We start from the raw sequence: 14952 nt of genomic DNA, 5'->3' as shown, positions 1-14952 counted from the left end.
GATAAGAATAATCTAATTATGTGTTTGTGAATAGATAAAAAATAATCTAATTATGTGTTTGTGAATAGATAAAGAATAATCCAATTATGTGTTTGTGAATAGATAAAGAATAATCTAATTATGTGTTTGTGAAAAGATAAAGAATAATCCAATTATGTGTTTGTGAATAGATAAAGAATAATCTAATTATGTGTTTGTGAAAAGATAAAGAATAATCTAATTATGTGTTTGTGAATAGATAAAGAATAATCTAATTATGTGTTTGTGAATAGATAAAGAATAATCCAATTATGTGTTTGTGAAAGGATAAAGAAAAATCCAATTATGTGTTTGTGAATCGATAAAGAATAATCCAATTATGTGTTTGTGAAAAGATAAAGAATAATCTAATTATGTGTTTGTGAATAGATAAAGAATAATCTAATTATGTGTTTGTGAATAGATAAAGAATAATCTAATTATGTGTTTGTGAATAGATAAAGAATAATCTAATTATGTGTTTGTGAATAGATAAAGAATAATCTAATTATGTGTTTGTGAAAAGATAAAGAATAATCTAATTATGTGTTTGTGAATAGATAAAGAATAATCTAATTATGTGTTTGTGAATAGATAAAGAATAATCTAATTATGTGTTTGTGAATAGATAAGGAATAATCCAATTATTTGTTTGTGAAAGATAAAGAATAATCTAATTATGTGTTTGTGAATAGATAAAGAATAATCTAATTATGTGTTTGTGAATAGATAAAGAATAATCTAATTATGTGTTTGTGAATAGATTAAGAATAATCTAATTATGTGTTTGTGAAAAGATAAAGAATAATCCAATTATGTGTTTGTGAATAGATAAAGAATAATCTAATTATGTGTTTGTGAAAAGATAAAGAATAATCCAATTATGTGTTTGTGAATATATAAAGAATAATCCAATTATGTGTTTGTGAAAGGATAAAGAATAATCCAATTATGTGTTTGTGAATAGATAAAGAATAATCCAATTATGTGTTTGTGAATAGATAAAGAATAATCTAATTATGTGTTTGTAAATAGATAAAGAATAATCTAATTATGTGTTTGTGAAAAGATAAAGAATAATCCAATTATGTGTTTGTGAATAGATAAAGAATAATCTAATTATGTGTTTGTGAATAGATAAAGAATAATCTAATTATGTGTTTGTGAATAGATAAAGAATAATCGAATTATGTGTTTGTGAATAGATAAAGAATAATCTAATTATGTGTTTGTGAATAGATAAAGAATAATCCAATTTTGTGTTTGTGAAAGGATAAAGAATAATCCAATTATGTGTTTGTGAAAGGATAAAGAATAATCCAATTATGTGTTTGTGAAAAGATAAAGAATAATCTAATTATGTGTTTGTGAATAGATAAAGAATAATCTAATTATGTGTTTGTGAAAAGATAAAGAATAATCTAATTATTTGTTTGTGAAAAGATAAAGAATAATCTAATTATGTGTTTGTGAAAAGATAAAGAATAATCTAATTATGTGTTTGTGAATAGATAAAGAATAATCCAATTATTTGTTTGTGAAAATATAAAGAATAATCGATTATGTGTTTGTGAAAAGATAAAGAATAACCTAATTATGTGTTTGTGAATAGATAAAGAATAATCCAATTATTTGTTTGTGAAAAGATAAAGAATCATCCAATTATGTGTTTGTGAAAAGATAAAGAATAATCCAATTATGTGTTTGTGAAAAGATAAAGAATAGCCTAATTATGTGTTTGTGAATAGATAAAGAATAATCCAATTATTTGTTTGTGAAAAGATAAAGAATAATCCAATTATGTGTTTGTGAAAAGACAAAGAATAATCCAATTATTTGTTTGTGAAAAGATAAAGAATAATCCAGTTATGTGTTTGTGAAAAGATAAAGAATAATCCAATTATGTGTTTGTGAAAAGATAAAGAATAATCCAATTATGTGTTTGTGAAAAGATAAAGAATAATCTAATTATGTGTTTGTGAAAAGATAAAGAATAATCTAATTATTTGTTTGTGAAAAGATAAAGAATAATCCAATTATGTGTTTGTAAAAAGATAAAGAATAATCCAATTATGTGTTTGTGAAAAGATAAAGAATAATCTAATTATGTGTTTGTGAAAAGATAAAGAATAATCCAATTATGTGTTTGTGAATAGATAAAGAATAATCCAATTATGTGTTTGTAAAAAGATAAAGAATAATCCAATTATTTGTTTGTGAAAAGATAAAGAAGAATCCAATTATTTGTTTGTGAAAAGATAAAGAATAATCCAATTATGTGTTTGTGAAAAGATAAAGAATAATCTAATTATGTGTTTGTGAAAAGATAAAGAATACTCCAATTATGTGTTTGTGAATATATAAAGAATAATCCAATTATGTGTTTGTAAAAAGATAAAGAATAATCCAATTATTTGTTTGTGAAAAGATAAAGAATAATCCAATTATTTGTTTGTGAAAAGATAAAGAATAATCTAATTATGTGTTTGTAAAAAGATAAAGAATAATCCAATTATTTGTTTGTGAAAAGATAAATAATAATCCAATTATTTGTTTGTGAAAAGATAAATAATAATCCAATTATTTGTTTGTGAAAAGATAAAGAATAATCCAATTATGTGTTTGTGAAAAGATAAAGAATAATCTAATTATTTGTTTGTGAATAGATAAAGAATAATCCAATTATTTGTTTGTGAATAGATAAAGAATAATCCAATTATGTGTTTGTAAAAAGATAAAGAATAATCCAATTATTTGTTTGTGAAAAGATAAAGAATAATCCATTTATTTGTTTGTGAAAAGATAAAGAATAATCCAATTATGTGTTTGTGAATAGATAAAGAATAATCCAATTATGTGTTTGTGAATAGATAAAGAATAATCTAATTATGTGTTTGTGAAAAGATAAAGAATAATCTAATTATGTGTTTGTGAAAAGATAAAGAATAATCTAATTATGTGTTTGTGAATAGATAAAGAATAATCCAATTATGTGTTTGTAAAAAGATAAAGAATAATCCAATTATTTGTTTGTGAAAAGATAAAGAATAATCCAATTATTTGTTTGTAAAAAGATAAAGAATAATCCAATTATTTGTTTGTGAAAAGATAAAGAATAATCCAATTATTTGTTTGTGAAAACACAACAACAACAACATGCATTTTAAAAGGCCATTTTCCCTGCTAGAGCGGGGGTTAGCCTTGCGGTCCCCATGACAATCTTCTCCATTTTGCCCTATTTTCTGCATCTCTCCTTGTTAACCCCCTTGCCCGCATTTCTTCTTCCACCATCTTTAGCCAAGTCTTTCTCGGTCTTCCCCATCTTCTACTTCCTTCTACATTCATTTCCATCACTCTTCTCAACCAGTCACTTTCATCCTTCCTCAACACATGACCAAACCATCTCAACCTGTTCCTCTTCACAGCATCAATCACAGGCTCTATTCCCATCATCTTTCGCAATTCATCATTTGTCTTCCTCTCTCTCAACGATACTCCGCACATCCGTCGAACCATTCGCATTTCCACCCTTTCCAACCTTCGTTGCTGCTCTACGTTCATTACCCATGTCTCACTCCCATAAATCATAACACTTCTCACACATGCAGCATACACCTTTCCCTTCAGCTTCAACGACACTCCCCTCATCATCAGCACGCCACTGAATTCCCGAAACTTCTTCCATGCACATCTCACTCGAGCAACCGTTGCCGAGTCTGATCCACCTTCTCCATTCAGCATGTCTCCGAGGTAGCAAAATGTTTTCACTCCTTCCAGCTTCACACCGTCTCCAAGATCCAACTCAACATTTCCTCCATCTGCAGCTCCCTCTGTGCACACCTTACATTTGAATGTAGCTGCCACATTGGTTAATGACCCTCTCAGACCACTACATTTTTGATGAACGCACTCAGCGCACATTGTACACTGAATGGAGTTCACTCCGACACCCTTCCTACACACAGCACAGGGCCACTTCCCAGTTCTTTCCACCTCACCACATGCTTTACCACTTGCCATCACCTTCGTGATGTTTGTGAAATCATCACCTTCCCATGTTTGTGAAAAGATAAAGAATAATCCAATGATGTGTTTGTGAAAAGATAAAGAATAATCCAATGATGTGTTTGTGAAAAGATAAAGAATAATCCAATGATGTGTTTGTGAAAAGATAAAGAATAATCTAATTATGTGTTTGTGAATAGATAAAGAATAATCTAATTATGTGTTTGTGAATAGATAAAGAATAATCTAATTATGTGTTTGTGAATAGATAAAGAATAATCCAATGATGTGTTTGTGAAAAGATAAAGAATAATCTAATTATGTGTTTGTGAATAGATAAAGAATAATCTAATTATGTGTTTGTGAATAGATAAAGAATAATCCAATGATGTGTTTGTGAAAAGATAAAGAATAATCCAATGATGTGTTTGTGAAAAGATAAAGAATAATCTAATTATGTGTTTGTGAATAGATAAAGAATAATCTAATTATGTGTTTGTGAAAAGATAAAGAATAATCCAATGATGTGTTTGTGAAAAGATAAAGAATAATCCAATGATGTGTTTGTGAAAAGATAAAGAATAATCTAATTATGTGTTTGTGAATAGATAAAGAATAATCTAATTATGTGTTTGTGAATAGATAAAGAATAATCTAATTATGTGTTTGTGAATAGATAAAGAATAATCCAATGATGTGTTTGTGAAAAGATAAAGAATAATCTAATTATGTGTTTGTGAATAGATAAAGAATAATCTAATTATGTGTTTGTGAATAGATAAAGAATAATCTAATTATGTGTTTGTGAATAGATAAAGAATAATCCAATTATGTGTTTGTGAATAGATAAAGAATAATCTAATTATGTGTTTGTGAATAGATAAAGAATAATCTAATTATGTGTTTGTGAATAGATAAAGAATAATCTAATTATGTGTTTGTGAAAAGATAAAGAATAATCCAATTATGTGTTTGTGAATAGATAAAGAATAATCTAATTATGTGTTTGTGAATAGATAAAGAATAATCTAATTATGTGTTTGTGAATAGATAAAGAATAATCTAATTATGTGTTTGTGAATAGATAAAGAATAATCCAATTATGTGTTTGTGAAAAGATAAAGAATAATCTAATTATTTGTTTGTGAAAAGATAAAGAATAATCCAATTATGTGTTTGTGAAAAGATAAAGAATAATCTAATTATGTGTTTGTGAAAAGATAAAGAATAATCCAATTATGTGTTTGTGAAAAGATAACGAATAATCTAATTATGTGTTTGTGAAAAGATAAAGAATAATCCAATTATGTGTTTGTGAATAGATAAAGAATAATCCAATTTTGTGTTTGTAAAAAGATAAAGAATAATCCAATTATTTGTTTGTGAAAAGATAAAGAATAATCCAATTATTTGTTTGTGAAAAGATAAAGAATAATCCAATTATGTGTTTGTGAAAAGATAAAGAATAATCTAATTATGTGTTTGTGAAAAGATAAAGAATACTCCAATTATGTGTTTGTGAATATATAAAGAATAATCCAATTATGTGTTTGTAAAAAGATAAAGAATAATCTAATTATGTGTTTGTGAAAAGATAAAGAATAATCTAATTATGTGTTTGTGAATAGATCAAGAATAATCCAATTATGTGTTTGTGAATAGATAAAGAATAATCTAATTATGTGTTTGTGAAAGGATAAAGAATAATCCAATTATGTGTTTGTGAATAGATAAAGAATAATCCAATTATGTGTTTGTGAAAAGATAAAGAATAATCTAATTATGTGTTTGTGAATCGATAAAGAATAATCCAATTATGTGTTTGTGAATAGATAAAGAATAATCCAATTATGTGTTTGTGAATAGATAAAGAATAATCTAATTATGTGTTTGTGAATAGATAAAGAATAATCCAATTATGTGTTTGTGAAAAGATAAAGAATAATCTAATTATGTGTTTGTGAATAGATAAAGAATAATCCAATTATGTGTTTGTGAATAGATAAAGAATAATCTAATTATGTGTTTGTGAAAAGATAAAGAATAATCCAATTATGTGTTTGTGAATAGATAAAGAATAATCCAATTATGTGTTTTTTTTTGGTTTTTTTTGTATACAAGATCGAGGCTCGTGAAAGAGCTAACATTAATCACACAAAAAGACAAAGCGACACACAAAACACAAAAAACAAGGGGAGCGGCAGACAAGATGGGGAGAGAGGGGGAAGGACACAAAAGAGAGGGGGAAGAAGGGGAAGGACACAAACACAACATTTGAGAGCAGGGACATCGGGAGGACTTGGGGGGAGGTGGGAGAGGAATAAAACATATGAACACTGCAAGGACTCTGGGGTGAATTACCGGGGGTAGAAAAGATCAAGGTTTTCGATGGGGGAAGATAAGAGATGGTGGTGAACAGCTGTTTTAAAGACCTGGAGGGAGGAGTGGGATTGAAGGGAGTGGGGGAGTTTGTTCCAGAGGCGGGAGAAAAGGGGAATGAAAGAGTGAAGGTGAGCAGAGAGCCTAGACTTTGGCAGTTTAACCATAAGAGGGTTGCAGGCAGATCTTGTGCGACCTGAAGGAATATTGGGGGGACAGAGCACAGAGAGAGCTGGGGGAGCATGGCCGGAGAGGAGTCGGTAGAAGACAGAAAGACCACCAACCTGCCTGCGGTGAGTGAGTGAAAGGCCCTCGGTGTTGACTACATCGCAGGAGATTCCAATGATTCTGAAAGCTTTGGCCTCAACAGCGTGAAGCCGAGCAAGGTGTGAGGCAGGAGCACCAGCCCAGAGGGGGGAACAGTATTCCATTGAGCTGCGGATGAAAGCCTTGTATGTGGTGAGGAGCTCAGGTGTGCCAAGGAAGGACTTCGCACGACGGAGGATGCCCAGTCGGCGACTGGCTTTGGAGGCCAGCTTGGAAATGTGGTTTTCCCAAGAAAGATCATGGCAGATAGTGAGACCCAAAAGCTTGAGCGACAGAACTTCTTGGAGAGGATTGTTGAGAAAGTAGATGGGAGGGTTGTCCAGTCGGTCCTTTCGGAGAGACATTGTAAGAGTGTGAGATTTGTCAGGATTGAAAGACATGTGCCACTTGTTTGACCAGTCTGTGATTTTGTCCAGGTCTGCAGAGAGTGAGGAGGCTGCAGACTGCCGATCTGAGGGATGAGGAATGGAGCGACGGAGAGTAGAGTCGTCAAAAAAAAAAAAAAAAAAAATTATGTGTTTGTGAATAGATAAGAATAATCTAATTATGTGTTTGTGAATAGATAAAAAATAATCTAATTATGTGTTTGTGAATAGATAAAGAATAATCTAATTATGTGTTTGTGAATAGATAAAGAATAATCCAATTATGTGTTTGTGAATAGATAAAGAATAATCTAATTATGTGTTTGTGAAAAGATAAAGAATAATCCAATTATGTGTTTGTGAATAGATAAAGAATAATCTAATTATGTGTTTGTGAAAAGATAAAGAATAATCTAATTATGTGTTTGTGAATAGATAAAGAATAATCTAATTATGTGTTTGTGAATAGATAAAGAATAATCCAATTATGTGTTTGTGAAAGGATAAAGAAAAATCCAATTATGTGTTTGTGAATCGATAAAGAATAATCCAATTATGTGTTTGTGAAAAGATAAAGAATAATCTAATTATGTGTTTGTGAATAGATAAAGAATAATCTAATTATGTGTTTGTGAATAGATAAAGAATAATCTAATTATGTGTTTGTGAATAGATAAAGAATAATCTAATTATGTGTTTGTGAATAGATAAAGAATAATCTAATTATGTGTTTGTGAAAAGATAAAGAATAATCTAATTATGTGTTTGTGAATAGATAAAGAATAATCTAATTATGTGTTTGTGAATAGATAAAGAATAATCTAATTATGTGTTTGTGAATAGATAAGGAATAATCCAATTATTTGTTTGTGAAAGATAAAGAATAATCTAATTATGTGTTTGTGAATAGATAAAGAATAATCTAATTATGTGTTTGTGAATAGATAAAGAATAATCTAATTATGTGTTTGTGAATAGATTAAGAATAATCTAATTATGTGTTTGTGAAAAGATAAAGAATAATCCAATTATGTGTTTGTGAATAGATAAAGAATAATCTAATTATGTGTTTGTGAAAAGATAAAGAATAATCCAATTATGTGTTTGTGAATATATAAAGAATAATCCAATTATGTGTTTGTGAAAGGATAAAGAATAATCCAATTATGTGTTTGTGAATAGATAAAGAATAATCCAATTATGTGTTTGTGAATAGATAAAGAATAATCTAATTATGTGTTTGTAAATAGATAAAGAATAATCTAATTATGTGTTTGTGAAAAGATAAAGAATAATCCAATTATGTGTTTGTGAATAGATAAAGAATAATCTAATTATGTGTTTGTGAATAGATAAAGAATAATCTAATTATGTGTTTGTGAATAGATAAAGAATAATCGAATTATGTGTTTGTGAATAGATAAAGAATAATCTAATTATGTGTTTGTGAATAGATAAAGAATAATCCAATTTTGTGTTTGTGAAAGGATAAAGAATAATCCAATTATGTGTTTGTGAAAGGATAAAGAATAATCCAATTATGTGTTTGTGAAAAGATAAAGAATAATCTAATTATGTGTTTGTGAATAGATAAAGAATAATCTAATTATGTGTTTGTGAAAAGATAAGAATAATCTAATTATTTGTTTGTGAAAAGATAAAGAATAATCTAATTATGTGTTTGTGAAAAGATAAAGAATAATCTAATTATGTGTTTGTGAATAGATAAAGAATAATCCAATTATTTGTTTGTGAAAATATAAAGAATAATCGATTATGTGTTTGTGAAAAGATAAAGAATAACCTAATTATGTGTTTGTGAATAGATAAAGAATAATCCAATTATTTGTTTGTGAAAAGATAAAGAATCATCCAATTATGTGTTTGTGAAAAGATAAAGAATAATCCAATTATGTGTTTGTGAAAAGATAAAGAATAGCCTAATTATGTGTTTGTGAATAGATAAAGAATAATCCAATTATTTGTTTGTGAAAAGATAAAGAATAATCCAATTATGTGTTTGTGAAAAGACAAAGAATAATCCAATTATTTGTTTGTGAAAAGATAAAGAATAATCCAGTTATGTGTTTGTGAAAAGATAAAGAATAATCCAATTATGTGTTTGTGAAAAGATAAAGAATAATCCAATTATGTGTTTGTGAAAAGATAAAGAATAATCTAATTATGTGTTTGTGAAAAGATAAAGAATAATCTAATTATTTGTTTGTGAAAAGATAAAGAATAATCCAATTATGTGTTTGTAAAAAGATAAAGAATAATCCAATTATGTGTTTGTGAAAAGATAAAGAATAATCTAATTATGTGTTTGTGAAAAGATAAAGAATAATCCAATTATGTGTTTGTGAATAGATAAAGAATAATCCAATTATGTGTTTGTAAAAAGATAAAGAATAATCCAATTATTTGTTTGTGAAAAGATAAAGAATAATCCAATTATTTGTTTGTGAAAAGATAAAGAATAATCCAATTATGTGTTTGTGAAAAGATAAAGAATAATCTAATTATGTGTTTGTGAAAAGATAAAGAATACTCCAATTATGTGTTTGTGAATATATAAAGAATAATCCAATTATGTGTTTGTAAAAAGATAAAGAATAATCCAATTATTTGTTTGTGAAAAGATAAAGAATAATCCAATTATTTGTTTGTGAAAAGATAAAGAATAATCTAATTATGTGTTTGTAAAAAGATAAAGAATAATCCAATTATTTGTTTGTGAAAAGATAAATAATAATCCAATTATTTGTTTGTGAAAAGATAAATAATAATCCAATTATTTGTTTGTGAAAAGATAAAGAATAATCCAATTATGTGTTTGTGAAAAGATAAAGAATAATCTAATTATTTGTTTGTGAATAGATAAAGAATAATCCAATTATTTGTTTGTGAATAGATAAAGAATAATCCAATTATGTGTTTGTAAAAAGATAAAGAATAATCCAATTATTTGTTTGTGAAAAGATAAAGAATAATCCATTTATTTGTTTGTGAAAAGATAAAGAATAATCCAATTATGTGTTTGTGAATAGATAAAGAATAATCCAATTATGTGTTTGTGAATAGATAAAGAATAATCTAATTATGTGTTTGTGAAAAGATAAAGAATAATCTAATTATGTGTTTGTGAAAAGATAAAGAATAATCTAATTATGTGTTTGTGAATAGATAAAGAATAATCCAATTATGTGTTTGTAAAAAGATAAAGAATAATCCAATTATTTGTTTGTGAAAAGATAAAGAATAATCCAATTATTTGTTTGTAAAAAGATAAAGAATAATCCAATTATTTGTTTGTGAAAAGATAAAGAATAATCCAATTATTTGTTTGTGAAAACACAACAACAACAACATGCATTTTAAAAGGCCATTTTCCCTGCTAGAGCGGGGGTTAGCCTTGCGGTCCCCATGACAATCTTCTCCATTTTGCCCTATTTTCTGCATCTCTCCTTGTTAACCCCCTTGCCCGCATTTCTTCTTCCACCATCTTTAGCCAAGTCTTTCTCGGTCTTCCCCGTCTTCTACTTCCTTCTACATTCATTTCCATCACTCTTCTCAACCAGTCACTTTCATCCTTCCTCAACACATGACCAAACCATCTCAACCTGTTCCTCTTCACAGCATCAATCACAGGCTCTATTCCCATCATCTTTCGCAATTCATCATTTGTCTTCCTCTCTCTCAACGATACTCCGCACATCCGTCGAACCATTCGCATTTCCACCCTTTCCAACCTTCGTTGCTGCTCTACGTTCATTACCCATGTCTCACTCCCATAAATCATAACACTTCTCACACATGCAGCATACACCTTTCCCTTCAGCTTCAACGACACTCCCCTCATCATCAGCACGCCACTGAATTCCCGAAACTTCTTCCATGCACATCTCACTCGAGCAACCGTTGCCGAGTCTGATCCACCTTCTCCATTCAGCATGTCTCCGAGGTAGCAAAATGTTTTCACTCCTTCCAGCTTCACACCGTCTCCAAGATCCAACTCAACATTTCCTCCATCTGCAGCTCCCTCTGTGCACACCTTACATTTGAATGTAGCTGCCACATTGGTTAATGACCCTCTCAGACCACTACATTTTTGATGAACGCACTCAGCGCACATTGTACACTGAATGGAGTTCACTCCGACACCCTTCCTACACACAGCACAGGGCCACTTCCCAGTTCTTTCCACCTCACCACATGCTTTACCACTTGCCATCACCTTCGTGATGTTTGTGAAATCATCACCTTCCCATGTTTGTGAAAAGATAAAGAATAATCCAATGATGTGTTTGTGAAAAGATAAAGAATAATCCAATGATGTGTTTGTGAAAAGATAAAGAATAATCCAATGATGTGTTTGTGAAAAGATAAAGAATAATCTAATTATGTGTTTGTGAATAGATAAAGAATAATCTAATTATGTGTTTGTGAATAGATAAAGAATAATCTAATTATGTGTTTGTGAATAGATAAAGAATAATCCAATGATGTGTTTGTGAAAAGATAAAGAATAATCTAATTATGTGTTTGTGAATAGATAAAGAATAATCTAATTATGTGTTTGTGAATAGATAAAGAATAATCCAATGATGTGTTTGTGAAAAGATAAAGAATAATCCAATGATGTGTTTGTGAAAAGATAAAGAATAATCTAATTATGTGTTTGTGAATAGATAAAGAATAATCTAATTATGTGTTTGTGAAAAGATAAAGAATAATCCAATGATGTGTTTGTGAAAAGATAAAGAATAATCCAATGATGTGTTTGTGAAAAGATAAAGAATAATCTAATTATGTGTTTGTGAATAGATAAAGAATAATCTAATTATGTGTTTGTGAATAGATAAAGAATAATCTAATTATGTGTTTGTGAATAGATAAAGAATAATCCAATGATGTGTTTGTGAAAAGATAAAGAATAATCTAATTATGTGTTTGTGAATAGATAAAGAATAATCTAATTATGTGTTTGTGAATAGATAAAGAATAATCTAATTATGTGTTTGTGAATAGATAAAGAATAATCCAATTATGTGTTTGTGAATAGATAAAGAATAATCTAATTATGTGTTTGTGAATAGATAAAGAATAATCTAATTATGTGTTTGTGAATAGATAAAGAATAATCTAATTATGTGTTTGTGAAAAGATAAAGAATAATCCAATTATGTGTTTGTGAATAGATAAAGAATAATCTAATTATGTGTTTGTGAATAGATAAAGAATAATCTAATTATGTGTTTGTGAATAGATAAAGAATAATCTAATTATGTGTTTGTGAATAGATAAAGAATAATCCAATTATGTGTTTGTGAAAAGATAAAGAATAATCTAATTATTTGTTTGTGAAAAGATAAAGAATAATCCAATTATGTGTTTGTGAAAAGATAAAGAATAATCTAATTATGTGTTTGTGAAAAGATAAAGAATAATCCAATTATGTGTTTGTGAAAAGATAACGAATAATCTAATTATGTGTTTGTGAAAAGATAAAGAATAATCCAATTATGTGTTTGTGAATAGATAAAGAATAATCCAATTTTGTGTTTGTAAAAAGATAAAGAATAATCCAATTATTTGTTTGTGAAAAGATAAAGAATAATCCAATTATTTGTTTGTGAAAAGATAAAGAATAATCCAATTATGTGTTTGTGAAAAGATAAAGAATAATCTAATTATGTGTTTGTGAAAAGATAAAGAATACTCCAATTATGTGTTTGTGAATATATAAAGAATAATCCAATTATGTGTTTGTAAAAAGATAAAGAATAATCTAATTATGTGTTTGTGAAAAGATAAAGAATAATCTAATTATGTGTTTGTGAATAGATCAAGAATAATCCAATTATGTGTTTGTGAATAGATAAAGAATAATCTAATTATGTGTTTGTGAAAGGATAAAGAATAATCCAATTATGTGTTTGTGAATAGATAAAGAATAATCCAATTATGTGTTTGTGAAAAGATAAAGAATAATCTAATTATGTGTTTGTGAATCGATAAAGAATAATCCAATTATGTGTTTGTGAATAGATAAAGAATAATCCAATTATGTGTTTGTGAATAGATAAAGAATAATCTAATTATGTGTTTGTGAATAGATAAAGAATAATCCAATTATGTGTTTGTGAAAAGATAAAGAATAATCTAATTATGTGTTTGTGAATAGATAAAGAATAATCGAATTATGTGTTTGTGAATAGATAAAGAATAATCTAATTATGTGTTTGTGAAAAGATAAAGAATAATCCAATTATGTGTTTGTGAATAGATAAAGAATAATCCAATTATGTGTTTTTTTTTGTTTTTTTTTGTATACAAGATCGAGGCTCGTGAAAGAGCTAACATTAATCACACAAAAAGACAAAGCGACACACAAAACACAAAAAACAAGGGGAGCGGCAGACAAGATGGGGAGAGAGGGGGAAGGACACAAAAGAGAGGGGGAAGAAGGGGAAGGACACAAACACAACATTTGAGAGCAGGGACATCGGGAGGACTTGGGGGGAGGTGGGAGAGGAATAAAACATATGAACACTGCAAGGACTCTGGGGTGAATTACCGGGGGTAGAAAAGATCAAGGTTTTCGATGGGGGAAGATAAGAGATGGTGGTGAACAGCTGTTTTAAAGACCTGGAGGGAGGAGTGGGATTGAAGGGAGTGGGGGAGTTTGTTCCAGAGGCGGGAGAAAAGGGGAATGAAAGAGTGAAGGTGAGCAGAGAGCCTAGACTTTGGCAGTTTAACCATAAGAGGGTTGCAGGCAGATCTTGTGCGACCTGAAGGAATATTGGGGGGACAGAGCACAGAGAGAGCTGGGGGAGCATGGCCGGAGAGGAGTCGGTAGAAGACAGAAAGACCACCAACCTGCCTGCGGTGAGTGAGTGAAAGGCCCTCGGTGTTGACTACATCGCAGGAGATTCCAATGATTCTGAAAGCTTTGGCCTCAACAGCGTGAAGCCGAGCAAGGTGTGAGGCAGGAGCACCAGCCCAGAGGGGGGGAACAGTATTCCATTGAGCTGCGGATGAAAGCCTTGTATGTGGTGAGGAGCTCAGGTGTGCCAAGGAAGGACTTCGCACGACGGAGGATGCCCAGTCGGCGACTGGCTTTGGAGGCCAGCTTGGAAATGTGGTTTTCCCAAGAAAGATCATGGCAGATAGTGAGACCCAAAAGCTTGAGCGACAGAACTTCTTGGAGAGGATTGTTGAGAAAGTAGATGGGAGGGTTGTCCAGTCGGTCCTTTCGGAGAGACATTGTAAGAGTGTGAGATTTGTCAGGATTGAAAGACATGTGCCACTTGTTTGACCAGTCTGTGATTTTGTCCAGGTCTGCAGAGAGTGAGGAGGCTGCAGACTGCCGATCTGAGGGATGAGGAATGGAGCGACGGAGAGTAGAGTCGTCAGAAAAAAAAAAAAAAAAAAAAAAAAATTATGTGTTTGTGAATAGATAAGAATAATCTAATTATGTGTTTGTGAATAGATAAAAAATAATCTAATTATGTGTTTGTGAATAGATAAAGAATAATCTAATTATGTGTTTGTGAATAGATAAAGAATAATCCAATTATGTGTTTGTGAATAGATAAAGAATAATCTAATTATGTGTTTGTGAAAAGATAAAGAATAATCCAATTATGTGTTTGTGAATAGATAAAGAATAATCTAATTATGTGTTTGTGAAAAGATAAAGAATAATCTAATTATGTGTTTGTGAATAGATAAAGAATAATCTAATTATGTGTTTGTGAATAGATAAAGAATAATCCAATTATGTGTTTGTGAAAGGATAAAGAAAAATCCAATTATGTGTTTGTGAATCGATAAAGAATAATCCAATTATGTG

The sequence above is a fragment of the Myxine glutinosa genome, chromosome 5 (genome assembly GCF_964187855.1).
Source record: "Myxine glutinosa chromosome 5, kmMyxGlut1.1, whole genome shotgun sequence".
Lineage (NCBI taxonomy): Eukaryota > Metazoa > Chordata > Myxini > Myxiniformes > Myxinidae > Myxine > Myxine glutinosa.
This window is presented reverse-complemented; position numbering follows the sequence as displayed.